Genomic DNA, 14846 nt, shown 5'->3' on the forward strand with positions numbered 1-14846 from the left:
ACTACAAGTGTCACTTACTTGTCAGGCTTCAGGTCTCTGTGCACCACACCATAGCTATGCAGGTATTCTACAGCAAGAACCAGCTCTGCAAAGTACATCCGAGCCAAGGTGACAGGTAAAGAGCCCATTGACTTTAGAAGGCTCCCGCAGTCTCCTCCTGCAGCAGAAAGCAAAAATGACCGGTAAGGGAGTTACACAAGGTAGATCCCACATGTCATATAACGATAAGTAACCTGAGACATAGGGGAACGACATAACATATAGGGATATATAGAGTATATACTATCAGGATGATTGTAGTAATGGTGAAATGGGTGAAATCTAAATACAATGCATATGTCCTACCTCCTACATACTCCATGACCATACACAAGTGAAGTTTGGTTGTAAAGGAGCAGAGCATGGAGACCACAAAGGGACACTCTACGAATGTTAAGATGTCCCTTTCTATAAAGGCCAGTTGTAGCAGGCTTGGATCAAGGTTCTTCTTATCCAGTTTCTTCATAGCAAATAGTTGGTGTGTGTCTTTATGGTGCACTAAGTAGACAGCCCTGGAGAAGAGAAAAATCCATGGATTATAAAGAATAGAGTGATAGACCTACAGTGGACACTACAAATACATGTCTAGTAATATATGAAATAACACTCCATACACTTGGGAGGTCTACACAATGTCAGGACTGCCAGAGTCCTCATCCATGTCACATCCTCACTGACCTGAATGGTGACTATTGGATGTGGACAGTGATGTGGATCTATATCATTTCTCTATGATAACATTGAACTGGCAGAGGACACAGGCAGAAGCATTGTCATAAGAAACCCGGGACACGTATATAATACCAACATAATACTTACCCAAAAGCCCCACTGCTGACAAGTTTGGAGGTCTCAAAGTCTCTCTTACACGGCTTTCTTGCCGTATTCAATGATCTGATCGAGTTCTAAAGAAGAATAAAAGAAATAACAATAAGACAGAGAAGCTGCAGAAAATAAAAGCTCCAGATGTGGAAACTTCTCCCCTCTATACAATGTCATAACTGATTTACATCACAGCAGATACAGAGGACGTGATACAAGCCGGACTCTGCACAGACCCTATAGAATATAAGGTGTATCCACCATGCACATGTATTATTGTACAGTATTGGATAGTAAGGGATATCACACACTGGAGGTCTCAGTGTAAATGTTATTATGTAACACAATAGATCTGATCTACATTAAGAATAGAGATATTTCATGGGGTATAATATCAGATATGTCATTTATACCCAGTTCTCTGGTGATATAAGGACACCTCTCTCCATGATACTTACACTGGCAGATTCTTGGACCTCTGGGGTCTCTGAGATTTTAATTTCTGCATTTGGCAACTCAGATGTATCTAAAATATTGAAGAAGAACAAAGAAGAAACATAATGTATTAGATTATATCAATCTGAAGTACATAATACAATAACATAATGAAGACAATGACGGGGACAATCATGGACAGTCTGGTCTAGATGAAGGGGAGAACTTCTCAAAGAAGTCGGCCATTGGAAAGGATTTATCATACTTGTAAATAGGACGTAGGATGGTCGGCTTACCTTCAGTCAGATCACTTTTTGGTCCCAGTTGACAGCTCTCATGGTCAATTTCAGGTTTTGGAATTTGCCCCTCTTTGGCGTCGCCTTCTGTTTTGTCCTAAAAGTTATAAGACATATAATGAATTTATTTCACACACACTAAATCCCCATATATAGAAGGTAGGAAGAACTAAACCTGGATTTACATGATTTATTTCATTATTGGGTGGAATTACTTTACACTGCAGCTCCTCTCTAGCACATCCACATTAATATATAAGTAACTTATAATCACAACATTTCTATAATAACATCTATTATCAGAACTGCAGCATTTACAAGAAGGACAAATCTGATAACTAAGCAAGACCACAAATAGAGGTCAGAAATAATAACTCCCCACCATTGTCCTGTGAATACAACAGCAGAATACAGGTTGTCATAAAATATCCTGTATCTGCCTGGAGATGACAAGGAAGATCATGAATCTGATGTTCTGATATCTGACTGGCAATGTGGAGAAAACAAAGACATATCATATAGAAGATGATCCTTACCAGGCGTTCCAATGGGGCCAGACGTTCTATCAAACACAGGACGTATAGGGCCAGTTCTTCACTTTGGGATCTTTCTTCAGCCTAAATAGATCAAAGCAAACAGAGAAGGAAAATCATGAGATTAGAACGTGCACAATGGTTTGTGTATAAGATTTGGTCAGGATTTCTACCATTTACCTATTGTAGTAACAACATGTCATGGAATCATGCTGCCTAGTAACACTTAGAATAGCATTCCATAGACTTACAGATGTCGCCATATTATGTGCAACCGGAATTCTCACCGGTATAGCGGCATAGTCAGTCACATTATAAGAAATATTATGTATATTTATTAGGGCTCCTCCTATCTTCTGCTACAGTTACATTTAGGCCTAAATAACAATTTAAGTGAATAACCTTTTATTACATTATTATTACTATTATTATTATCTATTATCCTATATAAGATCTGTGAGAGGTATATTAATAGTGATGGTGAGCTGTGATGTCATCATGGAATCATGCTGCCTAGTAACACTTAGAATAGCATTCCATAGACTTACAGATGTTGCCATATTATGTGCAACCGGAATTCTCACCGGTATAGCGGCATAGTCAGTCATATTATAAGAAATATTATGTATATTTATTACAGCTCATAGATTTATCTTATTATAGCAAACAACCTGGTTGCTGACCAATGTAGAATAAACTTTATAGTTTTATGTGTTTACTGTTTATGAAATCATTTAGATTATTAATGAAACCATTAAGTCTATGGACATCTTAAAGTGAATCTCCACCATTTAACCTGCGAGTTTTAGACCCTAAAATCTCATTTCTCAAAATATATTTATAGCGATCAGTTTTTTTTGTTTTTTTTTATCTAACATATAATCTACATTATATGTTAACATTTCAATAGTGATGGTGAGCTGTGATGTCATAATGGCCAGCTATGTTCTTTGATGTCATCATGGAATCATTATGTATATTTATATTTATTTATTGTATCTCATTCTGTCTATATTAGTTTTGGTCAACTTACTCCCAGTTATTGCACAGTTTTGGCTGTTAGTATTTTCGATAGTGTTGAACTCAATCTGCCATGATGACAATGCAATGTCATTTTTTTCCATATACTTGTATCTTTTCCCCATAGTATATATCTGTTCTCCCTTCTATATATATTTTTTCCTGCGGGTTTTAGACCCTAAAATCTCATTTCTCAAAATATATTTATAGCGATCAGAGTTTTTTTTTTAATCTACTACAGAATTGCACATCTCTTTCATAGATGTATATTTAAAAGATAAGAGTCTGCCCTCCTGCAGCCACCACTAGAGGGAGCGCAGGAGATTACTGCAGAAAATCTCAGGAAATTGCGTATAATCATGAGCTACATTTACATTTAAGCCTAAATAACAATTTCCTGTGAGTAACCTTCTATTATAGTATTATTACTATTATTATCTATTTTTGTATATAAAATATGTGCAGGGTATCTGCTATTTACCTGTTGTAGTAACGTCCGTATGTTGGTCTGGAGATCCTCAAGATAACTTGAGGTTAGACGACCTTGGTGACATTTGGTCAGGCAATCTCTCACTAGCTCCACCACCAGCCGGTGAGTGAAGCTGAGGATGCCATCAGGTGGTGGAGGCACAGTGTCAGGGGAATAGTTTTTAAGAATCCCCTGTAGCTGTACTTCCACCTCAGCACTGTCGAATAGAAATTCAGACATTGCAATCCAAGCGCAGTCAGTAGGTCACTATCTATAGAGCAAACACTGACAAGTCTGACCCCAAGACTGTGAACGGTTTATTTATAGTGATGGTGAGCTGTGATGTCATAATGGCCAGCTATGTTCTGTGATGTCATCATGGAATCTTGTTGCCTATCAACATTTAGAACAGCAGTCCATAAACCTAAAGATGTCGCCATATTATGTGGAACCGAAATTCTCACCAAAATAGCGGCATAGTCAGTCATATTATAAGAAATATTATGTATATTTATTAGGGCTCATAGATTTATCTTATTATAAATGACCAGCCCCATAATGGCCAACCATGATCTATGATGTCAGCATGGAATCTTGGGCTGCTAACTTTAAGGGACATTACTTAAAAGGTTGTTGCCTTGCACACGGCCTATTTTAGGCCTTGATAGCAAAACCATTTTGTTTGTTTTTCCATCATCACATAATAAGCCCTATAGATTTTTGATTTCTGTCAATGTAACTGTATGAGGACAAGTAAAACCCAGTATGTAATAAAATTAGAGAAACAAAAAAAAGGTACAGACACTCAGAATAATGAGGTCATAAAAGACCAAGATTTATAATTAATAAAATATACAAACTTTAATATTACCACATTAAAAAATTATACAAAATATGAGATGAAAATGGCAACAGTAAATATACAAAAATGAGCACAGCAGTGTCCAATGGAGCCCTAAATAACAATAAAGTACAGATAATAGAGAGATGTACATTTATAAGCGTATAGCACATAGACCAAATGGGTCAGCTATCCAGTGAGGTTCAAATACACAATTGATACCAACAGGATTAGGTAGAGTTGTAGTATAGTAAATTGTGTATGCAGACACAACAGGATTAGGTAGAGTTGTAGTATAGTAAATTGTGTATGCAGACACAACAGGATTAGGTAGAGTTGTAGTATAGTAAATTGTGTATGCAGACACAACAGGATTAGGTAGAGTTGTAGTATAGTAGATTGTATATGCAGACACAACAGGATTAGGTAGAGCTGTAGTATAGTAAATTGTGTATGCAGACACAACAGGATTAGGTAGAGTTGTAGTATAGTAAATTGTGTATGCAGACACAACAGGATTAGGTAGAGCTGTAGTATAGTAGATTGTATATGCAGACACAACAGGATTAGGTAGAACTGTAGCATAGTAAATTGTGTATGCAGACACAACAGGATTAGGTAGAGTTGTAGGATAGTAAATTGTGTATGCAGACACAACAGGATTAGGTAGAGCTGTAGTATAGTAAATTGTGTATGCAGACGTCTGCAAATATACAAAAGGCCTCACTGTAATAATGATGGTATAGTGGCCAAACACACAATTGTTAGTTATTAAATATTAAAGTGCAAGGAAAAAGGATAATATAAAATGTACATGGAGCTTGCTCTACAATAGTTAGGTTTAGTCACAAGGTGTACAACACATCATATACATATTGAAGAGTAAAGATTACCCATCATAAAAGCAGCATGAGAATAAATTATAGGGCATTAAGAGGACATGCCGGCTCTCACCCGACGCGCGCGTTTCTGCACGCCTGCCTTCTGAGCGGAGTGTATAGTCAGTGTGAAGGCTCCGCTGCGGGTCCATAGGAATGAATAAAAGCAGCCGGCACACAGCCTTTAACCCCCTGCACGCCGACTGCGTCCATTCATTCTAATGGGAGACTAGCTAACATCTCTATTAGCTACTTACCTGCAGAGATGGCTGGTCCAATGCCCGGTGTTCTCGTTCTTCTTTGCGTCACTGCCCCCGCCTCCCAGGTTAGTGTTAAAGAGCTAGGAAGAAAGCTGGGCTTGTGGCTTAGGAGAGTGTGGGCGGGTACTGGGAGGGGAAACATCACGTCTCCCCGTCCTCTACCCTCCCACACTCTCCTAACCTATGAGGCATTTGCAGCAAGGCGAAGAAGAATGAGAACACCGAGCACCGGACCAGCCATCTCTGCAGGTGAGTGGACACCAGGGGAGACTAAGTAGCCAGAGGATTAAAAAAAGAATCCTCTGGCTACTTAGTGATTAAAAAACAATCACTACACAGCGTGGATTTTAACAATTAAAGCGTTCAATTGTTAGATTCCATGCTGTGTAATGAATAGGATTGTTTTTAAAATCCGATCTCCGATTAGTAAAAAAATCCCATTGACTTGCATTGTGATCGGAATTGGAATCGAGATCGGGTTCGAATGAAAAATGATCGGAAATCAGATTTCAAAATTGATCCTGAAAAGTCAAGATCGGTTCAACCCTAGCAAGGACTTATTTTTGCAGAAAACCTGACGTTTTTATGTTTTTGTGATAACTCTGCTGTGCTATGCCCGGGAAACAATGGATGTCTTATGTCTAGAGATGAATAAAATATTCGATATTCGTTATTCATTTCGAATAGCTGCTTAATATTCGACTATTCGATCGAATATCGAACCCCATTATAGTCTATGGGGAAAAATGCTTTGTTTCAGGGGATCCCACCATTCGACTCAGGAGGTTCACCAAGTCCACTATGACACCCCAGGAAATGATGCCAACACCTCTGCAATGCAACTGGGACAGCAGGGGAAGCATGCCTGGGGGCATCTAACACACCAAAGTCCCTGTATTACCCCACCATCACAGCCTATCAACTGCACACTTTCCACACTCCAAAAAACCTCTAGCAAAGTTGGAAAATACCTGGAAACCTTCTTTTCTCCCCAATTGGATGGACAGAAACCCAAATTTAAAAATAAAGAACATTAATAAGCAGCCCTTAAATCACGTTGCGCATGACAACCACAGATGGAATAGGCAATGGGAAATCCAACAGCCCTCACCCTTAACTGTCCTTGTTCATGTGTGTGTGATGTGGTGAGACCTTCAAAAATTCACTTTTCTGGCTCTTAACATGAGCCCTTCCAAATTAGGTTAACCTTTTCGCTGCCAAGGGTCTCTGGAAATTTTGCACCTCCAGTAGCCAGAGCAATTTTCACAGTTTTGACATGTCTGAATAAAATGCATATTTCTAAATGAAATGTTTTTCACAGACCCCCATACCAATATACTTTCTGAAAGCAGGGAGCCAGGGGAATATAGCTTGAACAGTTCTATCTTGGAATGCTACATTATACTTGTATACATTTGAGTTAAAGTTTTTTTTCTAAAAAAAAAAATCCAAAATTCCAAATTTCCGACTTAAACTCTACCACATGCACGGATATACTGACATCATTTCTTTAGTATAATAAAGTCTAAGGTGCCTTTAATTCATCAATACTACATATATGTGACTAAACTCCCTTTAAGACCCTAAAAAAGTGCACCTCAAAATCTTGTTTTTGGCCTTAAATGTGAAAAAAATAGTAGCATGAATAAAACAGGCCATAGAAATTACAATCAATGACTAAACCCCATAAACCTATATATTTCCAAACAGCAGACACCCTGGCGATCCTAAAAATACCATCTAGCTTATTATACTCACAGCCACCTTCATGCAAGTTTTTATCAAACATTGATTTTTTGCAAAAATTACACAAAGGTTCAGCTTTGAGACTAAATCTCTGAGACAGTTTGAACTATATAGACAGAAAACTGTCACAGCTGAGCTCTTTGTGCACTAGGCAATACTAAGTTTAACAGTATATAATTGCTTAAATTTAAAGAAGAATCCCTTAACTTAAAGACGTTATAGGAAATAGGGGGTTTGGATAATAGAAGGGGAGGGGGGTCGGTATATCAGGGACAGGGGTAAGGTGCTAAGAATTTGAAAAAGGGGTATGTACGTGTATAAATTTTATTCTGTTAGTGTAAATGAATGGATATGTACGTGTATAAATGTTATTCTGTTGTAAGTGAATGGAAGTGCTGGAATTGAGTGGTGGAAGTGCTTAGTGCTTAGTGACACTGCTTCCTGGGCTCCTCACTTTACAAAGGTAAGGACAGTTTCTATGCAGATAGGAATGATCTGATGACCTATTGGTCACCAGTAGGGTTGAGCGTTCGTGTTCGGAAAAAATCGGATTCCGATCGGCGATCAAGAAAATTTCACGATCGGAATTCCGAATACGATCTTTTTAGGTGGGATCGAGATCGGTAGTATTTCCCACAATGCCTTCACACTGAGCATATTGTGTATACTCACTGTGAAGGCTCCGCTGCAGCCGGCACACAGCCTTAACCCCCTGTGCGCCGGCTGCCTCCATTCATTGGAATGGGAGGCTAAACTAACATCTCTAGCAGCTACTTACCTCTAGAGATGGCTGCTCCGGTGCCCTCCTTCTTCTTGCCTCGCTGCCCCGCCTCCCAGGTTAGTGTTTATAGCGCTAGGTAGGTGGGACTTGTAGCTTAGGAGAGTGTGGGCGGGTACAGGGCGGGGAGACGTGACGTCTCTCCTCCCAGTACCCGCCCATACTCTCCTAACCCGCCCACACTCTCCTAACCTGGCAGGGAGGGGGCAGGGAGCAGCATGGAGCGGCAGCGAAGCAAAGAAGAAAGAAGGACCGGGCACCGGACCAGCCATCTCTGGAGAAAATTTCACGATCGGAATTCCGAACACGATCTTTTTAGGTGGGATTGAGATCGGTAGTATTTCCCACAATGCCTTCACACTGAGCATATTGTGTATACTCAGTGTGAAGGCTCCGCTGCAGCCGGCACACAGCCTTAACCCCCTGTGCGCCGGCTGCCTCCATTCATTGGAATGGGAGGCTAAAATATGTCAGGGGGTTCAAAGTTGGTCCAGACACTCACTATTTTGCAGCATTCGCTGATGATCTGTTACTTTTTGTCTCAGACCCTATTCGAACTTTCCCCCATATCATTGCCTTATTGGATAAATTTGGTCAACTGTCCAATTTTAAAATTAACTACTCAAAATCTGAAGCAATGAATATTTCCTTATCTATTCCAGAACTTAGAGTAATTCAACAACAATCGCCATTTACCTGGCAATCCTCTAAATTAAAATATTTAGGTACATATATTACCAAGGATCCCGACTCCCTCTTCCAAGCCAATTATCTGACCCTGCTAAAGTCAATTCAAGATTACCTTAACTCTCTTTCTACTCCATACATTTCTTGGATGGGAAGGAAAAATTTATTACGAACTTATATCCTCCCTAAATTTATTTATCTCATGAACATGGTCCCTATTCCCATCCCACGTTACTACTTTAAAAAAGTTAGATCATTGTTTATTTCCTTTCTCTGGGGAGGTAAGGCGATTAGATTGTCATATGAGCGTCTGATTAGACCTAAGAGGTTTGGTGGCTTTGGCATGCCGGATGTATGGACCTATTACAGAGCAATTTTATTGAAGAGATGGTTGCGTTTACATTCTACAAACTGCGAGGCATTAGACATCTCACTGGAATTAAACTCTCTAAACCCTCGTCTCAGGGCCAGTTTTTGGGGACTAGTCCCACATAATGAAATACCTTTTAAAATTTCGTCCGCAGTGGCGGGGATGCTCAAAGAAACACAGGCTTCTGCTTCTCTTGTTGGGTCTCCTCCCTCATCTCTCCCTGGGGATCTAGTCCCCTTTTTACTTCGCCCGAAAGCAAGAGACATTTCGGAGGCGTGGAAATTATTAGATAAATATAAGTTAAGTGATCTCTTGAGCTGGGACTCAATACCGGGACACATCTTGGACAGAGCACACACTTTTCTACAGGTTTCTGACTTACAGAACACCCACGCGCTCCTTAAAAAGTCCTTTCCCCACTCTCCATCAGTGCCATGGTTTGAATCTTTGCTCTCCCGCCCTAATACCTCCAAAGGTATGATCCAGTGGCGTAACTAGGAATGGCGGGGCCCCGTGGCGAACCTTTGACATGGCATCCCCCCCCCCCCCCGGCTGACATCGAAAACCCCGACCAACGCCGAAAACCCCGCACGACCCCACCCCCCGCATTCCTACGCACACTATTACGCTCCATAGTGGCCCCTGCACAAATTATTATACCCCATAGTGGCCCCTGCACACATTATTATACCCCATAGTGGCCCCTGCACACAGTATTATACCCCATAGTGGCCCCTGCACACAGTATTATACCCCATAGTGGCCCCTGCACACAGTATTATACCCCATTTGGCCCCTGCACACATTATTATACCCCATAGTGGCCCCTGCACACAGTATTATCCCCCATAGTGGCCCTGCACACAGTATTATGCCCCATTGTGGCCCCTACACACAGTATTATCCCCCATTGTGGCCCCTTCACCCACTATTATGCCCCGTTGTGGACACCCATTAACAATTATTATACTCTGGGGTCTTTTCAGACCCCAGAGTATAATAATCGGAGACCCGGGGGAAGAACAACATAAAAAAAAAAAAACACTGTAACTTACCTGTCTCCCGACTCCCCGCTGGCGGCCATCTTCAATGACGTCAGGGACGTCATGTGACCGGGAGTCTGCGTCGCGACGCATTAGGACGCAGGCCCCGATCATGTGACGTCTGAGACGTCACACAAGTAGGCCGAAGCCTGCGCGGAGCCTGGAGAGGTAAGTAACACAGTTTTTTATGTTCAGTTACCTCTCCTGCACTTCCGATCATTATACTCGGGGGTCCGAAAAGACCCCCGAGTATAATAGTGCTTGTGGGGCCCGCAGTGTCACTTACCGATCCCGGCCCCTGCCAGGATCGGTAAGTAAATAGGGCCCGTTAGTGGCTGGAGTAACTCCAGCCGGTAACGGCCTATTAAAAAAAAAAAAAAAAACGCAGCGGTAGCGGCTGCCACCGGGCCCCTAATGTCCCGGGCCCTGTGGCAGCTGCTACTGCTGCTACCACGGTAGTTACGCCACTGGTATGATCTCTTTGTTATACAATTTTCTGTTAACGCACCCACACTCGCCCAAGCCTGCTTATATTTCTAAGTGGGAAAAAGATTTAGGGCGCACATTTTCGGAGCCAGAGATCTCCCATATCCATAATAGATCCCACGGATTCTCTCCGTGTATAAGAATCCAAGAAAACTCTTTTAAAATCCTCACGAGATGGTATAGAGGACCTGTTGATTTGAAAGTGATGCACCTGCATCGAGACGATAAATGCTGGAGATGTGGTGAAGGTGGAGGTACATTAGCACACCTATTTTGGTTTTGCGACATGATAAAACCTTTTTGGCACCAAGTAGAATCAATTTTGCGTCAGATAACTAAAATTAATATAACACTTTCACCAGTTTCAGTCTTGCTTTGGCTGCCTGCTAACTCATGGTTTCCCTCAAGGAAGGATCTTGCCACCATTATGGTACAAGCCGCAAAATTGCTCATTCCGCTTCATTGGCTGGATAAAGATCCACCAACTATTTCAGAGTGGCTAGACAAGATTAACGAAATAGCCAGACTTGAAGAGTTGTACAGCTGGGAGCTGAGGAAACATCAGTTATACACCAAACTTTGGGGACCTTGGTTTGAATATCGTAGACAATCTAACCCTCGTCCTTAACTCCTTATCTCTACCACCACATTCCCCACATGAGACTTTACAAATACTGTTCTTTGTTCATAGGCGCTCTTGGTAGCTCAGCAAGGACCCAGGACCTAGAACCATTCCTTCCTTACCGTGCTCTATTGCGATCTGTTCATATATATTGCTCCAGAACCTGTTTCCCCACTTTTATTGTTTTTCTTTATGTTATATACTTTGCACTTCAAAATGCTGTTTATGTGCTATATAATTACCTTGCACTTTAGTGCTTTTGTTTGTTTGACCTTATTTTCAATAAAAAGAGAATTTGAAAGGAATGGGAGGCTAAACTAACATCTCTAGCAGCTACTTACCTCTAGAGATGGCTGCTCCGGTGCCCTCCTTCTTCTTGCCTCGCTGCCCCGCCTCCCAGGTTAGTGTTTATAGCGCTAGGTAGGCGGGGCTTGTAGCTTAGGAGAGTGTGGGCGGGTACAGGGCGGGGAGACGTGACGTCTCTCCTCCCAGTACCCGCCCATACTCTCCTAACCCGCCCACACTCTCCTAACCTGGCAGGGAGGGGGCAGGGAGCAGCATGGAGCGGCAGCGAAGCAAAGAAGAAAGAAAGACCGGGCACCGGACCAGCCATCTCTGGAGGTAAGTGGACACCAGGGGGGACTAAGTAGCCAGAGGATTAAAAAATAATCCTCTGGCTACTTTAGTGATTCACTACACAGCGTGGATTCTAACAATTGTTAGATTCCATGCTGTATAGTGAATAGGATTGCTTTTAAAATCCGATCTCCGATTAATTAAAAAATTCCATAGACTTGCATTGGGATTGGAATTGGGATCGAGATCGGGTTCGAATGAAAAATGATTGGAAATCGGATTTTAAAATCGATCCTGAAAAGTCAAGATCGGCTCAACCCTAGTCACCAGATGTTACCTTACTCTGAAGCTCAGACATTTTTAACTTCCAAATGAGATGGAAATTGTGAGTGTCACAATACATCTCAGCACAGTAGCACAGTGCCCATTCTTCAGCACCACAGATAAGAGAAGGACAGAGATAGCAGGACCTGCAGTCTTTTTTATGTGATAGCTGTGATCAGTGATAAGCTTATCACTGGCTTATCTGAAATCTAGGAACACCGGCTATAAAATAAGCCAGTGATAAGCTGACCAAAAGGTCACTTCTCACAGCTATCAGTTAAAAAAAACGGCAGTACGCTCCCTCTTTCCCTCTTATCTATGGTACTGAGATTGTGCAGCAATCGTATACAGTGCAACTGTGACATCAATCTTGTGAATAGTGTCACAATTTTAATTTCATTTGGAAGCTATGAACATGGGCTATAAAATAAGCCAGTGATCAGCTGTCCAAGGGGTTGCTGATCACAGCTGTCAACTAAAGAAGTCAGCAGTACCGCACAGTGTCGGCACTATTGAAGGGGGTGAGAGAGACCTCACAAAAAGTGTTACAGTTAGATAAAAACTGCAAGTAGATTCACAATTTTATCTCATTTTATAGCCCATGTTCCTAGCTTTCAGATGAGATGGAATCTGCAAATCTACTTGCAGGTTTCATCTCTCTGTAAGGCTTTATGTGAGCTCTTTCTCGTCCCCTTCAATAGTGCCGACACTGTGCGGTACCGCTGACTTCTTTAGTTGACAGCTGCGATCAGCAACCCCTTGGACAGCTGATCATCGGCTTATTTTATAGCCCATGTTCAACGCTTCCAAATGATATTACAATTGTGACACTATTCACAATATTCATCTCACAGTATTAGTATGTACCCGTTCTTCAGCAGTACAGACAAGCGAGGGACAGATGGAGCGATATCGCTGTCTTTTTTATGTGATAGCTGCGATCAGCGACCTTTTGGACAGCTGATCGCTGGCTTATTTTGTAGCCCATGTTCCTAGCTTTCAAATGAGATGAAAATTGCAACGATGCTTGTAATTTTCATCTCACTGTAAAGCTTTATGTGAGCGCTCCCCCCCTCCCCCACTTCTACTGTCGCATCACAGAGCGGTACCACCGTGTTTTTTAGTTGACAGCTGCGATCAGTGACCTCCTAGTCAGCTGATCGCTAGCTTATTTTAAAGGGCAGGCTCTTGGCTTTCATATAAGCTGAAAATGGCAGCTCACTATACTACTTTTCAGCTCACTATACTACTTTTTATAGTGCCTCCCCTACATTTCTATAGAAAAAACAAGGAGCAGAATCTGCCTATATTAACAGTTTTGGGAGCAATTGGTGACCTCTAGGTCACCAGATCATTTTGCTATTTGAAAGTAAAGATTCTTGGCTTTAAAATGACACCAAAACTGTCAAGATAACCCAATTTTTGACAGAGTTATGGGCTTCAGTAGCAAGGACGCAGTAGCTACGTCCTCCGCTACTGAAGTGCCACCTTGGGAGCACGTATAGCTACGTGCTTGGCAGCGAAAGGGTTAAAAGTAGAGATGAGCGAACAGTAAAATATTCCATATTCGTTATTTTTTTTGAATAGCCGCTCAATATTCGACTATTCGATCGAGTATCGAACCCCATTGTAGTCTATGGGGAAAAATGCTTCGTTTCCGAGGATCCCACCATTCGACTCAGGAGGGTCACCAAGTCCACTATCATACCTCAGAAAATGATGTCAACGCCTCTGGAATGCAACTGGGACAGCAGGGGAAGCATACCTGGGGGCATCTAACACGTTCAAGTAACAGTATTACCCCACTATCACAGCCTATCAACTAGACACTTTCCAAACTCAATAGAACCTCTATGAAATTTGAAAAATACTTGGAAACCTTCTTTCCTCCACAATAGTATGGACAGAAACACAAATTTAAAGCTAAAGAAACATTAGCATGCACCCCTTTAAATCGTGATGCCCATGACAACCACAGATGGCATAGGTAATGGGAAATCCAACAGCCCCCACCCTTAACTGTCATTGTGTGTGTGCGTGTGTGTGATGTGGTAAGTAGGGTTAAGCGATCGTGTTCGGAAAAAATCGGATTCCGATCGGCTATTGAAAAAATGTCACGATCGCGATCGGAATTCCGAACACGATCTTTTTAGGTGGGATCGAGATCGGTAGTATTTCCCACAATGCCTTCACACTGAGTATATAGCGTATACTCAGTGTGAAGGCTCTGCTGCGGTTCCATAGGAATGAATGGAAGCAGCCGGCACACAGTCTTAACCCCCTGCGCGCCTGCTGCCTCCATTCATTCTAATGGGAGACTAAAGTAGTATCTCTATTAGCTACTTACCTCCGGAGATGGCTTCTCCGCTGCTGTTCGCCTCGCTGCCGCTCCAGCTGCAGTCTTCTTCGCCTCGCTGCCCCCTCCCTGCCAGGTTAGGAGAGTGTGGGCGGGTTAGGAGAGTGTGGGCGGATGGGTACAGGGCGGGGAGACGTGACGTCTCCCCTCCCAGTACCCGCCCACATTCTCCTAACCTGGCAGGGAGGGGGCAGCGAAGGGAGAAGAAGACTGCAGCTGGAGCGGCAGCGAGGCGAACAGCAGCGGAGCAGCCATCTCCAGAGGT

Source organism: Leptodactylus fuscus, chromosome 1, assembly GCF_031893055.1.
Source record: "Leptodactylus fuscus isolate aLepFus1 chromosome 1, aLepFus1.hap2, whole genome shotgun sequence".
Taxonomy (NCBI): domain Eukaryota; kingdom Metazoa; phylum Chordata; class Amphibia; order Anura; family Leptodactylidae; genus Leptodactylus; species Leptodactylus fuscus.